This window comes from Typha latifolia, chromosome 10 (genome assembly GCF_019914945.1).
Source record: "Typha latifolia isolate L0001 chromosome 10, TyphaL0001v2, whole genome shotgun sequence".
Taxonomy (NCBI): Eukaryota; Viridiplantae; Streptophyta; class Magnoliopsida; order Poales; family Typhaceae; genus Typha; species Typha latifolia.
Genome location: NC_133095.1, coordinates 6,819,179 through 6,833,770, shown reverse-complemented (window position 1 = coordinate 6,833,770; position 14,592 = coordinate 6,819,179). Strand labels below are relative to the sequence as shown.

Below are 14,592 nucleotides of genomic sequence, written 5' to 3'. Positions count from 1 at the left end.
TAAAGTTCCATTTAACTCCTTTCTTCCATGCATGAATGAGGCTGTCAAAAGAAAATCTAGCTGGCTTGAGCTCGGCTCGAGTTCTGCTTGATGAGGTTCGATTAAGTTTGGCTCAAAAGTGAGATAGAGTTAAATTTGATCTGCAGAACAGGTTCAAAATTAATTTCAAACCTAGCTTGATTATGAACTAGTTCAATCAAGCTCAACTTAATAAGACTTAAAAATAATAATATATAATATATATGATGGATATGAATTTTTAAATCAAGATCTAAAGCTCATAATATTATTATATTATTTCTTATACTTTCATTATTAAATTAGGTCTTATTTCAAGCACGATTCAATTAAAACTTGATTGGGCTTGACTTAGGCTTGAACTAATTCAAGCTTGAAATTGCCTATTGAATGGCTCGTTTAAGTTCGAACTTGACTCAAGCTCAAAATTGGCTCAAAATTGGCTTGAACCAATATCATTTCAATTTTAACTTGATTTTATAATTAGGCTCAAAATTATTTTCATTTTAAGCTTGATCTATGTCGATTTGTGGAAATCTTTCCTATATTTAAGGTAAATACTTCAATGCCCGAGAACAAATTATAAGTATGAGCTGATGGTGTTAACAGCCGATTTTACCGGTTTTACTCATCCGATACTGGTTTTCCGGTACCAGTTCCAACCCGTGAAAAATGGCATATTAGTCCCTTTAGCACATCTCCATCTCCCTTTACTCTTCCCCTCCATCACCGACCTTCGATCTATTCTCACTTTCTCCTTTTCTCCTCCCATCGATCTCGATCCATGGCTTTCATCACCAGATCGACAATCTCAATCTTGGCTCCGGCTAGGAAGTTGATCTAGGTATCACGATCTGATCTCTCGTTCTTGATCTTCTCTGTTTCTAGGGGTTCAAGAAAGAATTATGGGCGATATAGAAATGGTCATCCATCTCCATCTCTTCTCGCTTTACTTTACTTTTCCCCTCCTTCACCGACCTCCGAACTCTTATCGGTTTCTCCTTTTCTCCTCCCTTGGATCTCGATCCTTGGCTTTGATCACTCGTTGTCGTGGAGCTTGCCCCTCGCTGCCATTGCCCTCACTGCCCTTACCCTTTGTTGGAGTGAAAAATAGAGAAAGCTGAGCAGAACTTATCTGCATGATATGAGACCCTCTTGAGCATGAGAAGCTTGAGGCAGATTTGGAACAAAAAATGGACACTATAATCACTGAGATTGAAAGGGAAGCTCCAAAGCTGAAGGCTCAAGGCTAGTATGAGGCATTTAAGAGAAGGAAAAGGAAGTTATTGAGAAATTTGAAGCAATGAGGAAGGAAGAGAAAGAGATATCTGACAAATATAATTCTATCAAGCAGAAGAGGTAATGCACTCGTACTAATAGAATTTTGTAAGAAAATTCTTCAAAGTTTGCCACAGTGTATGCTCAGTTAATTTACTTAGTCGATTAAAATATGATTTTCATTTTAGAGCTGTGATGTAGAAAGTACTCAGAGCAGCATTTTATCTTAAATGGTAATTGCTCGCAAGCTCACTTATGTGAAATTTACGTTGTTTGCTTGATGATCATTGTTGACTTGGATATCCAGAGATTTGGCATAATGACGTCTTTATTTCAAAGGATAGTAGGTTAATCTCCAAAGCTGAAGTTTCTTTAGCTATGCGGATTGATATTTTACTTCTTGATAACTATGTAGTAGTCTACATTTAAGCTGTTCTTGGTTATTCAGATATGAGCAATTCATGGAGGCATTTGGCCATATCTCAAAAAGAATTGACAAAATTTTATAAGCAATTAACAAAGAGACACACATCCACTTGGGGGAATAGCATATTTGAATCTAGAAAATGAGGATGAGCCATTCTTGTACGTCATCAAATACACAGGAATGCCTCCTACAAAATGCTTTAGAGATATGGAACAATTATCTAGCAGGGAGAAGACTATTGCAGCACTTGCATTGCTCTTCTCCATTCACAGGTTTATATTCTTTATCTAAATCTGCTATTCAACTTTCTTTGTCAATTGTTGGTCAGCAAAAAGAAGACTGCGACTTGCTGCTATTGTGTTACAACCTAGAACTAAAAAAAATTATTATAGGCACGACATGACCGGCCACAGTGTGGCCAGCCTCGTGCCCATGCAAAAGGGGAGTTGCCTGGGGGGTGCCACACACCCCCTTGCATCGCCGCAGCCATACGGCTGTGACCAGCTGGCCGCAGCGGGCTCCAGCGCCGCCACAACCGCCGCCAACCCCCCACCGCCTCTCTCTCTCTCCCTCTAAATATCTCTTTCTCTCTTTTCGATCTCTCTCTCTCTCTCCCTCCTCCTGCCGACATTAGCCTGTAGCTACCGCTGCCTCCACTGACGCGGTGAGCCTCCTCCTTCCTCTCTCTCTCTCTCTTTCCCACTCGCTTGCACTCTTGGGCTCGGGCTCGCCAGGGCCGAGCCGCCTGGCCACCAGTGGCCGGTGCCCTTCTCGCTGGCACCAAGTCCTCCTCCTCCCTTCCTTTCTTCCTCTCCTCTTCTTTTTCTTCCTCTCCTCTTCTTTTTCTTCCTTCTTTCTTCTTTCTCTTTTTTCTTTTTCTTTCTTCCTTCTTCTATTCTTCTTCTCTCTTAGCTCCTTCTCACTCACTGGTGACATTATTTTTATTATCTACTTTATTTTATATTTATTTATTTATTAATTAGGTATTACTTTCTTAATTAATGCAGATAAATTATTTAGACATTAATTATTTTAATAATAATATATATTCTTCAACATGATGATTATTAGTTATAATTAGTATAATTAATGATTAACTAGGTTATAAACTATTATGCATAAATATAGATAATATTTATTTTTATTTAATTATGTATTTATATTTCTATTAGATTAATAGATAGTGTTGTAAATTATAATTATTAGATTTATGTACTGATATTCATAATATATGCATTTTAAGTAATCTTATACTATCGTGTGTAGAATAAGATACTAGTCTTATTAATTAATTAATTATTTTGCATAATTAAATAAATACTATATAACTTCTAATTAATCAAAATAGACTAAGAATTATAAATTTATTATAAATAGATCTTATCTATACTTATATCTCATTTATAATTATTTAGCTTTTACTTTATAATTATATATTTAGAATATTATAAATAAAAAGAAACAAATATTTCTCCTTAACTAGCATTTTATGATAATAATATAATTCTAGTATTTGAATCGTATCTATAATATAGACATGGTTATGTAATCAAAAATAAAAGAGAAGTGATTCTAACCTAATAAATAGTTATATTTTACTTAAATTAATTATAATTAGATAAATAAATAACTTCGTGGTACTTAAATATTTTCAGACCCGAACCCCCCCTTATGTGAGACCCCGTGGACCCTTACGATGAGTTGATGGTTGACTGACGGACGTGAGAGACGCATGGTTCGTGTCTTCTGATTAGACTGTGAGTAGTCTTATGCCTTAGACACCTCTCTCATATTATGATATATTATATAATTATGTATATGCATGTTTTGGCCTCCAGCATGATTATATGATTTTATTTAAAGATGATTTCAGTCGAACATATTTTATCATGCATTTGATTAAACTGATTTGGGATATGAGTACATTGGTGATATATAGAGATGATTGGAGATGACTATACTGTTATAATTTTATGTCGGGATGATCTCTATAATGAGTATGCATGTAATAGATTAGCATAAATATGCATGTGTTGACTACATAGTTGGAGACTATATTGTATCATTTTTTCTTGATTCCTATTCCACCTAAATTCTTGTTATGCATTGACTTATTATCGTACTAGATATATGCATATGATCTATCATGTAGAAGGAAAATATGAAATGTGATTGATATGATAGTTGATAGAAAGCGTGAGGAAACTCGAGTGAGCGCGAGGGTTAGGACGCGCTTGGTGGATGATTGATCGCTCGACATAGTCGCGATCCTATTGGTCTTACGTCCGAGGTCATTAGTCTGTGTGCGCAGTAGATATTCGGACAGATGTCGTTCGCTATGGCATATGTGGTGAGTTACCTCACAAGGTTTCTATCAGCTAAGAAAGGTGCCCGGTCTAGATGGATGTTGATACCCTAGCGGGTGGCGAGGTATGGTTATATTTGAGATACTTTTGTGGGTGGCAGAGTATGCTCTAAACCTTGGGACATGATGTTGAGACTGGGTACCGGGTGTTGACTATGCACAGTGGTCTAGCATGATGATGACATATAGAGATGATATTGATGACTGAGATGTTGAGAACTGCATATAATTTTATTCTCATCTAATTACCTGATTATCAAGTGATTAATATACATCATATATGGTTGCATTTGATATCATAATATGGTCATGATTGGCATGCATCATGTGTCATATTAGAGAGATAGTTATGATGATACTATGGCATAAAGATTTGTTTACTTATTGTTTAGGATTATATATTTTTATCAGTTATGACATGTTATCTACATTTCAATTATATATTACTGAGGTTACATTCATACACTAATTCATGACGTGATACTCTTTCTAATTCATATTATTCAATACATGATTTACTTTTTGTTTGGTTTCACTGTTTCAGGATAAGGTCTAATCACTATGTTAACATGTTATTTAGTTGATAGTATGATTTAGTTAGTGTTGGATTATGTGAGCATGAATATGTTAGTAGGTGGCATTTGATGATATCATGATTGTATATGCGCAGAAGTGTATTTGTGCGTTATGGGCCCTGCCCGTCGTGTCACGTGCGCCGCGCGTGCCGTGTGGGCGCGTAGGCGTGCACGTGCCCGTGCCGGGCGGAGGCGTTTCTTGGAAATTCATAACTCTACTGAAATGTGTATGGTGCCAAGCTTGACGCCTACATACTGATTAATAAGTGCTATTTACGTCACCAGTAAAAGTGTAATACAACTTTCACTTGCAATGGGATGTACTATAATCCATTATGTTCAGATTTAATAGGACAATTAGTCTCTTTCCATAAAAAGAGCTTTCAGTTGAGTCTGTCAATTTTCTAGGCTTGTTTGATTTATTTGGATCACTTATTTGCTTACTTAATAGGAGTTTAAGCTTTGAAAGCTTTATCTTTACCTCTTGAAAAGCTATCTTAATAGATGTGTTAAGTGTTCTCCACCTTATTTTCTGCAAAAAAAATTCAATTACAGGCCATCTCCATTCTTCATATTGGATGAAATTGATGCGGCTCTGGATAATCAGAATGTTTCAAAGGTTGCTAGCTTTATTAGGTCGAAATCATGTGATCGGTCTAGATGATGATGGAGGATGTGGGTTCCAAAGTATTGTGATATCGCTAAAGGACAGTTTCTATGACAAAGCTGAGCCATTGGTTGGGGTTTAGAGACTTAAAAGAAGGTAAGAATGCTCTATTTATTGTTTCCTTGTTCATAAGAATTTCCAATCTGATATAGTTACTATCTGCAAGCTTGTGACACTGTATATTATATGCAGCTGTTCAAAAACTTTAACATTCAATCTGACCAAATTTAGGGAGTCATGAAGCTGTCTTAATTTGTGGTGAATCTGTGAGAGACTACCCACTGTAAAGTTTGGCTTCGTCATATCAGACAACTACTTTGTTGTTGTAAATATCTTTGTTAAATAGTACGAGCTACAGAATTTCTATTTAACTTTGAATGATCGGATCAGCATCTTAATTTAAACAGTTCTCAGCAAATGAAGTAAAATCATCTTTTTGAGTGAGATGCAACAAATAGAGCTCCAAGTATCTCAAATGAACTTTTCTTTATGGTAGAGCATCGACTTTCACATGGCAATGCCGATATCAGCCAAAATCCATTACTATTGTAAATCACGTTACCAAGTAGATTATTAACTACTCTATTTCCCACATATTTAATGTTAAATTCAATATATATTTTGGTAAATATAATTCGTTATTCATTTAGGAATCTATTTACTATATTTTATATAGGGACATAAGGAATTACCAAAAAGAAAATTCAACAAAAATGTGAATTAGGAACCTCAAATATTTTCTATTTTCATATACATTCTTTCAACTTTGATCCTGATGGCATTAATGGTAAAGGCAAAAGAAACCATAAATGCCTATACTTATATTAGTATTTACATTCGTCTGTTTTTTCTTCCATTACAAAATAAGTGTATAAAGATCATAGCACACAACTTCTGAACGAGAAAAGTAAAGAACTAATGGAAAACTAATGAAATAAGTATTAAGAGATTTTCAATACTTTATAGGGTCTATGTGTTAAAAAAAAAACTTTAGCAAAATATATAAAAATGAATGATAGGTCAGAAGATCTAAGTGTAATTATTCGTTTAATTTATTTATCAAAATTCTATCTAAGTTCTAACAATGCTTCCGCGGAAATATTGTTCTATAGTATAACTTTTATTCAAGTCAACCTTAAATTTGTACTGAGGTTATTTTAAATGGGATTAAATTTGATCCAGTCTAATATAGTTACTATCTGTAGGCATGTGACACTATATTATATGTAGTTGCTCGAGAACTTTAATATTCAATCTGACCAAATATAATTCGTTATCCATTTAGAAATATATTTACTATATTTTATATAGGGACAATTTTAGTTATACCTTAACTATTTTCTATTTTCCTATACATTCTCTCTAACTTTGACCCTGTTGATGACATTAATGGTAAAGGCACAAAAAAAAAAAAACATAAAGGCTTCTCTACTTATATTAGTACATATATTATTGACATTCCTCTTCATGAGGCAATTTTAGAACAAGAAAAGGAAGAATTAACTAAAAACTAATGAAATGAGTATTAAAAGATTTTCAATTGTTTACGGGTCTGTGGAATTTTTTTTTTTTATTTATCAAAATCCTACCTAAGATCAAACAATGCTTCCGCCAAAATATTAGTCTATAGTAAAATTTTGATTCAATTCAACCTTGAATTTGTATCAAGGTTGTTTCAAATGTGATTAAATTTCATCTGGATTTAAATTTCATGCCTTAGATATCTATTACTTTATAGATCTGCACAAACATACACACATATATAGTCGTATACTAGATTGAAGCTAATATTGCCGTAGTTATTAGGTTTGGACTAGACGTTGACCCTATCATAGATTGGGTCACTCAATCATTCGATAGAATTGCTGATTTTTAAAAAATATTTAATAATATATATTTCTAAATATTATAAAAAGAAAAAACTATCAAAACTAGTATAATTATATGTATATCCCTCAAATATATATTTATATAAAGACCCTCATAGTTACTTTTTAGATTAAGTTATTTAATATAAAAAAATAAAAGTACTACTAATTAAGAGAAATATTTGAAAATTAAAATAATGATATTCTTATCTTTTTTAGGGTTAAATTGTTTAAATTTTAATGGTGGTTTTCTCCAAGGGATATTAATGCCGATTCAAGTTTAAATTAAGTTTAATACTGATTTGTAGTATGCATAGATAAACGAATTTATCTTTATTAAAGTCAAACTCAAATTTATAGAGGTTGAATTAGATTAATAGTCGTTTTGTATAGTTGAGTTATGGTCCCATCTATGAGTGTAACCGATCCGAGCTTGCTCGATCATATCTTTGATTAAGCTTGAATTAAAAATAATTTCAAGTTTAGATTTATGGTCCAGCTTGAATCAAATTTATTTTAATTCAAAGCCAATTTGAAACTAATTTCAAGCAAAATTTAGAATATAATGGAAGTATAATATAATATAGGAAGTATTACTCATATAGTATATATATAATAAACATAATACTTATTCTAGCCTACTTAATAGAGCCCGCTTATAACCAAGCTTGGCTGGAATATTTTCCAGCCTATTTTGAAGATTAAGTCAGCGCAGCTCATTTTCAGAATGAGCTTGATCGAGTTTTCTTGAGCCAAGCTCGAGCCAACTTAATTATTTTAACAGCCCTAGTCACGTGTAGTGGTAGAAGCATATCAAACATTATTAAATTTAATTTGTAAAGATTTTTTATGGGTTTCTGAATACATACTAGATACATTTTTTCTTATATACCTCTCCAAATTTTATATTTATATGTATAACTTCAAGGCACATGAGTTTTGCATATGTACCTTTTAAAATATATCCCTTTAGAGTTTTATTATAGTTTTATAATAAAACTATCATTATTATAGTTTTATAAATTTTGTCTTAGTTAAGGATAGTTTACTTATTTTATTAAATTATTAAGATTTAACTTAAAAAGTAACGATAGGGTACCTATACAAATAGCATATGTTTTGAGAAATATATATAAGTAAATAATAGATTTTTGAAGGATATATATATAATTTGTTTTATTGTATCATGATATTTAAATTTATATCCACATATTAATAGTACTATCTGAATATTACAATTAATTTTATTATTATTTAATTATGTATATTCATATGTTAATGCAGATAAAGCGAAGTAGATGAAAAAGATATTTACTCATAATACTTAAAATTTTCATATAAGACAGATCTTACCTAAATAAAAATATTAAATTAGACCATGGATCGATCCATATTAATCAAAAATAAAAAATAAAAAACTCAAAACTTTACACATCATGAGGGTATCCATAGGTGGGTTATATATATATATATATACGCTAACTAAACTCTAAAACATAAATCGTTCACCCACTCTCTCCACTCTCCATCACAGTCGTAGCGAGCAGCCACCTCATCTCACCGCAAAAAGATTTTAGCGCGCCTCCTCTCTCTCTCCAATCTCTTCGGCCGCTGTCTACCGCTTGCCGTGGTGCCTCCCGCTTAATCTCCACCTGCCGTCTACCTCAAGAATTTGTCGGCGTCCGTCCGTAGTGCCTCCGCGCCTCCTCTCTGTTTGAATCTCTCCAACTGCCTCCATCCGCGATGCCTCCCGACTCCCACCTCAGTCTCCGCCTCCGTCCGGGTGCCTCTCACCTCCTCTCTCTCCGAATCTCTCCAACCTCCTCACCCTCGTCGGATCTCTTCCCCATTTGCCTTAACCTTTACCGCCGCTGCCTGCCGCCTTCACCCCCGCTGCTGTCCTTCACCGCAACCAACAGTCGAACTTGATCGTCGTTGGTGGCGCTTGCTACGTCGGCGATTTAGTTGAGATGTGTTGATTCGTGTTTTCCAGATGTGTCTCCTCCTTTGTGCTTAACAATTTGACATTTTGGCTTGAGATTACTACAGCGAGGTAGCAACATTTGTTCATGCATTCCTAATAGTTCCTCACTTGGTTAGGTATTACTGTGGGCTGCCATATTGCTTTAACATGTATTTACGATTTGTTCGTTGTTATTACTTTGCTATTGTACTACGCTATGCAGGCTATGCAGCATGTACAATAACATCTGGTTCTAACATTTTTATGTTCTGCTTTCTAAATCTCATCATTTTATTTTTGGTAGGGAGACATTCTTGATCAAGGTTGACAATATTTCCTCTAAAATAGCTAAACATGTTGGAGGCTTGGAGATGTTATTGTACATTCTTGATCAAGGTATTGAAGCCAACAATACATTACAAGTTGGAAGCAGAAACCTTGCATTTCGATATAATAGAAAGAACTCAAAACGCAGGAGGGTCTTGGAACATACATCGAACTCCATATTAGCTGGAACCTTTAGTGCTTCTAGTGCACCAAAGCCTTTAGTGCTTCTAGTGCACCAAAGCCTACTGCAGCTTTAATTGCCGAAGAAATTGTTATTGGGGACGAAAGAAGGAAATGATTGCTGAACATCAATTGCTTTAATTACTACAGCTTTATGTTTGAATGAGTTTTGAGATGATAATAGGTTAATTTGTTTGTTTAACACAATATTTATATAGAATAAATTAATAAATTTTAAATTTTATACAGGGTAATTGAGTTGGTAATCAGGTTAGACGGGTCATGTTATCGGGTCATGTTAATATGACCTGTTTATTAAACGGGTTAGACGGGTCGTGTTACCATGTCATGTTAACACGACTCGTTTATTAAACGGGTTAGACGGGTCGTGTCGTGTTACCCATTTAATAATCGAATTGTGTTTGTGTCTAATAAATGCAACCCATTTATTAATCGGGTCGTGTTCATATTAGGGTAAAGTTGACTCGATCAGAATCTAACTCGACACGAACCCGCTTAACCCGACCCAATTGCCACCCCTACTTTATATGGACCTAGCTAAAGGAAATGTGACTCTTAGTCACTTGACTAAATGTATTGAAGAAAATAATGTTGCTGATGAACATTTTATTCATCGATTTATGTAAATAATGATTGGTACAATATTGGCACCAAATGCAAAAAATAAGGTGCAATCCTATTTTTTAAACCTTTTGCAAGATATTTCATGTATCAAACTCTTAATTGGGTTGATTTTACCCTTAAGTATTTGCTTGATAGTTTGCATTGTACAAATCCCAAAAAAAGAAATATTTAAGAGGAAATTTGGCATTACTTCAGTTATTATTTTTGCTTTGATAGTTTTCATATATAGTATACTTAACATCTTTTGATTAAATTTAAATTCTTAAATACAGTATTGGTATTTAGAACATATAAGATACTCTAATTACTGTTACAGCAGCTAACTTTTTTTTTTGTGTGAGTGGTTATTTATCGCATTGTCCTCACTTAGTTGTGCAAGTCTTTGAGTATATTGTTTTATTATATAAGCACTTCAAAGCTTAAAATACAACTAGTTTGATGAGTTTCTAATTTTAACAAGAGAACCTTTTTCTCCTTGATCATCCTTGAACATAGCCATTGTGAAATATTTCAGTCATATAGATGTTGTATAATAAATTGTGCAATAAATGATGCTGATTAATTTTCTGCATTAGTAATGCTATTAATCTACTGCATCGACTAAAATTAAAACCCAGATGATAAACTAACATTTTTCTTAAAGAAAAACAAAATTTTTTTTTTGACAGCCAACTCTTTGCCCGCCCGACCCGGCCCGGAAGCCTGCCTGTTTGGCCCGCAACTAGGCCCGCACGTTCTGCTACAGTTTTTACCCGTTCTACTACAGTAAAAACCAACTAAAATTTTAGTACTGTACCATTTTATATTTTTTTAAGCACACATTTATATTTTTTAATTTATTATTATTTTTTAAATAGAAGAAAATAAATATTTTTTAAAAAATAAAATAATAATAAAAAATTATAAAAATAGCTAAAATGTGGGTTGGGCCAAATGATTGGTAGGTCGGGCCAGCCCGGCCCGAGTGATTGGTGGGTCGGGCCATGAACAAATACTTAAGCCTAGTTGGCCCAAAAAGTGCGGCCCGAACTCAGCCTGGCCCGGCCTGAGTGATTGATAGGTCGGGCTATGAACAAAAATACTTAAGCGCGGTTAGCCCGAAAGCCCAACCCGAATCTAGTTTGGCTCACCCGATGATCATGTTTAACTGTGTACAATTTTTTTTTTCATGTAGATCTTATTCTGTAATTCTATTTCAAACATAAGAAGTATACGGAAGACGAGAATGAGGTGGTTTGAAGAACGAAAAGACAAAAGATGTCGAGAGAGAGAGAGAGAGAGAGAGAGAGAGAGAGAGAGAGAGAGAGAGAGAGAGAGAGAGAGAGAGAGAGAGAGAGAGAGAGAGAGAGAGAGAGAGAGAGAGAGAGAGAGAGAGAGAGAGAGAGAGAGAGAGAGAGAGAGAGAGAGAGGACAAGCAACTTCCAATGTTTTGATTCTTCCAAAAGAAAAACAGTATTTTGATGGTGTGAAATTAATCTGTGGCAGATTGCTCAGGCCTCGTGCGGTGCGGATCAAAGAGCTTCTTTCTTGTCCTCTTGTCTCGTTCCGTTGAATATTTGCATTATGAGATTCCTGACAACACAAACTGCTTGAACGGTGACACAAGCTTGTTGGAATTTGAAACAGAGAATTAATTTCACAAACTATAGTATTTAAATTCAAGATTCAAAAGAGAACACACTAATAGTTTACCTGTTGCAGGGTATGCAGAGAAGAAAGAACCACATATATTCGCTATTCCAAGACCAAATAACTGCAAAAATACATTTATGAGTGTTAACCCTAGCTTTGATAAGGTAAGATTGACTGAATTAATCTTCATTGAGCTTACTATAATTTAACCAGGGATATGTGCTAGCATTTGTAATGGGATATGTGCTAGCATTACTATTTAACTATTTTTCATAAGGATCATTATCATTAAAGAAAATTTTGTTACCTTATTCATACAAATATATTGGTAGCCCCTGGTATGTTTTCCCTTGAATCACCAATTTAGCTTTTATATGGAAAAGCTAAAAAAGAGAACAAGTGATTATAACCACAGCAACATGAAGTACTGCTTCTACTTTCAGATTTAAATGGTTCAAGGGAATACAAACTCACCAGAGATATTGAAGATGGACGGAATATTTTCACAAAGGCTGTTCCCAGCATAACTGCTGCCAGAGGTCTTGATGCTTTAAGGAATCTCAGGTTCTTCGAACTTCCTTCCAATATAAAAAAAAGTTTGGATAATTTATTCTTCTTTGTACCTGCATAGAGCTTCTCCAAAAGATCGATAGGAATGTATAAGTTATTACCATGTGCTTCATCAGAAGAATGATTGCAAGAATAGTAGATCCCATTATAAAAGGTGGCCATGAGAATTACAAGATGAAACTACGATATAGAATTAGTAAAGATCTATGCCTTAAATAGTGGACAAAGATCAAAATATTGAGGAAATCATGATACCTAAGCGGATGAACCCACATACTAAAAACCTCACAAACAATTTAGAGAAGATACATATCATTTGGCTTTACAAAGAATGGGACACTGAAAATTGTCAGTGCACAATAGCATATTCTCATATTTAAAACAATAATAAAAAATGATAGAAGGGCAATCACTTCCAAAACCTGATACTGAAATGGAGACAGCAGCATCATCAGCAGATCCAATCATATCTGAGAGTTTCTTCTTCCTCATCTCGTCAAGCTTCTCTAAAGATCTTCCCAAAGCTCACATACCAATTATCCAGAGGAGAAAAGAAAAGACAAGGTAACAAAGTCCGGCTTGTTCATAGAACAACAATCTCGTGATAATAGAAGATGATCAAAAGAAAGGCTTTTATAAGAAATTACCTTAGCTATAGCTGCCAAGTAGAAAACGAGGCATTTCGCACTTCAGGGGCGCCAGCATTCAAGCACTATTAACATTGTAGAAGTGCATAGAAAAGAGAACTGATGTTATCATATGTAAGAAAAGAAAATGGTCCTAAAAGAAATTAGTTGAGTAATAAAATGTGAATGTTTACTGACCTCCATACATATAGGGACATAATCCTTGTGCATATAAAATAAAGTAAATGCTTACGTTGAAGATGGTTAACGAGAAATATATAGAAAAGATAACAACCAAAGACCTCGTGAGTATAGCTATTGAGAGGTATAGTGAAGGCTCTTCCTAGCCTTAGATCTGCTTTTCAACATACCATTCTCTTTATCAACCAAGAGATTTTGTAGCTTTAAATCCCTGAAATCATAAATTTCACATATACCAATTTCATCAATAAATATTATTATCAATTGAAAAAAATGTAACATAAATATCACCTCATTTTTTGGAATAAAAGAAGACTGCTCAAACTCTATCTGTATCTTTTTCTATGGCGGGACATGTACGTCTTGAATGTCCGACTTTATTACAAAATCCACATTTATATCTTTGAATCCCATTAAAAGATTTTATTCTATTTTTAGGTGCATCTTTACATGGCACAACCAAAGGATCAAGAACTTTATTTGATAGAGCAATTTCTTTTTTGATTCTCCATCTACTTTGATATTATTATGAAGTTCAACTCCCGAATCATGCTCTAAACAACTATCTCTCCTTATCAGATTCATGGTGTGAAAGCTAACGAGATGATGGCTAAAACAGAAACAAAAGTTCTGATCTCAAATACTCGTCGATAATTTTTATAAGTCTAAAAGCACAAAAAAAAATTAGCCTTACTAGAATATTGTGGGATCCTCTTCGATGAGGCATCGACAGCGTGACTTCGGTTGAGATCGAAAAAAAATGGCATGGGAAGAGAGGGTTTCGAAAGCCGAAAGAGAGAGAGAGCGAAAAGGGAAGCAAATGTAGCAAAGAGGAAACAATGTTCATTAAAATTTTATTTTAAAAATAAATATCTATTGAACCGGTCATCCTTTTTAGTTTTTTTACATTCCCATTATACCCTCATAAATTTTAACCATTGGATCTCCAATCAAGTTACTCACTCCTAGTGCATGAAAGAAACGCTCATATGTTAAACTTAAACAATTAATTTCAATTATAATAAATTATAGTTGCAAAACATTGGTAGATCTATCCTCTTGGTCTTTCTTCGTAGGCTTTTATAGGAGTGGGATCGAAGAGTTCTATTATTAGTAGTAATAATATAAGGTATGTAATCATTTTGTGAAAGGCTTGCGAGTCACATTAGGAAAGTCCTTTTCATATACGATATGAATTAGAATTTCTAGTCGGACTAGTATTCTCACTGCGAGGCCTAATCGAATATTGA

At 34.1% G+C, this 14,592-nt stretch overlaps 1 long non-coding RNA gene across 1 annotated transcript; it reads left to right on the top strand.

Annotated features, from left to right (window-relative positions):
* The first annotated feature begins 595 nt into the window (after positions 1–595).
* LOC140796069 (uncharacterized) lies at positions 596–5,701 on the top strand. The gene is made up of 3 exons (XR_012110400.1): positions 596–1,377; positions 5,219–5,426; positions 5,523–5,701. It is a non-coding gene; the product is annotated as an uncharacterized lncRNA (long non-coding RNA).
* The last annotated feature ends 8,891 nt before the right edge of the window (positions 5,702–14,592 follow it).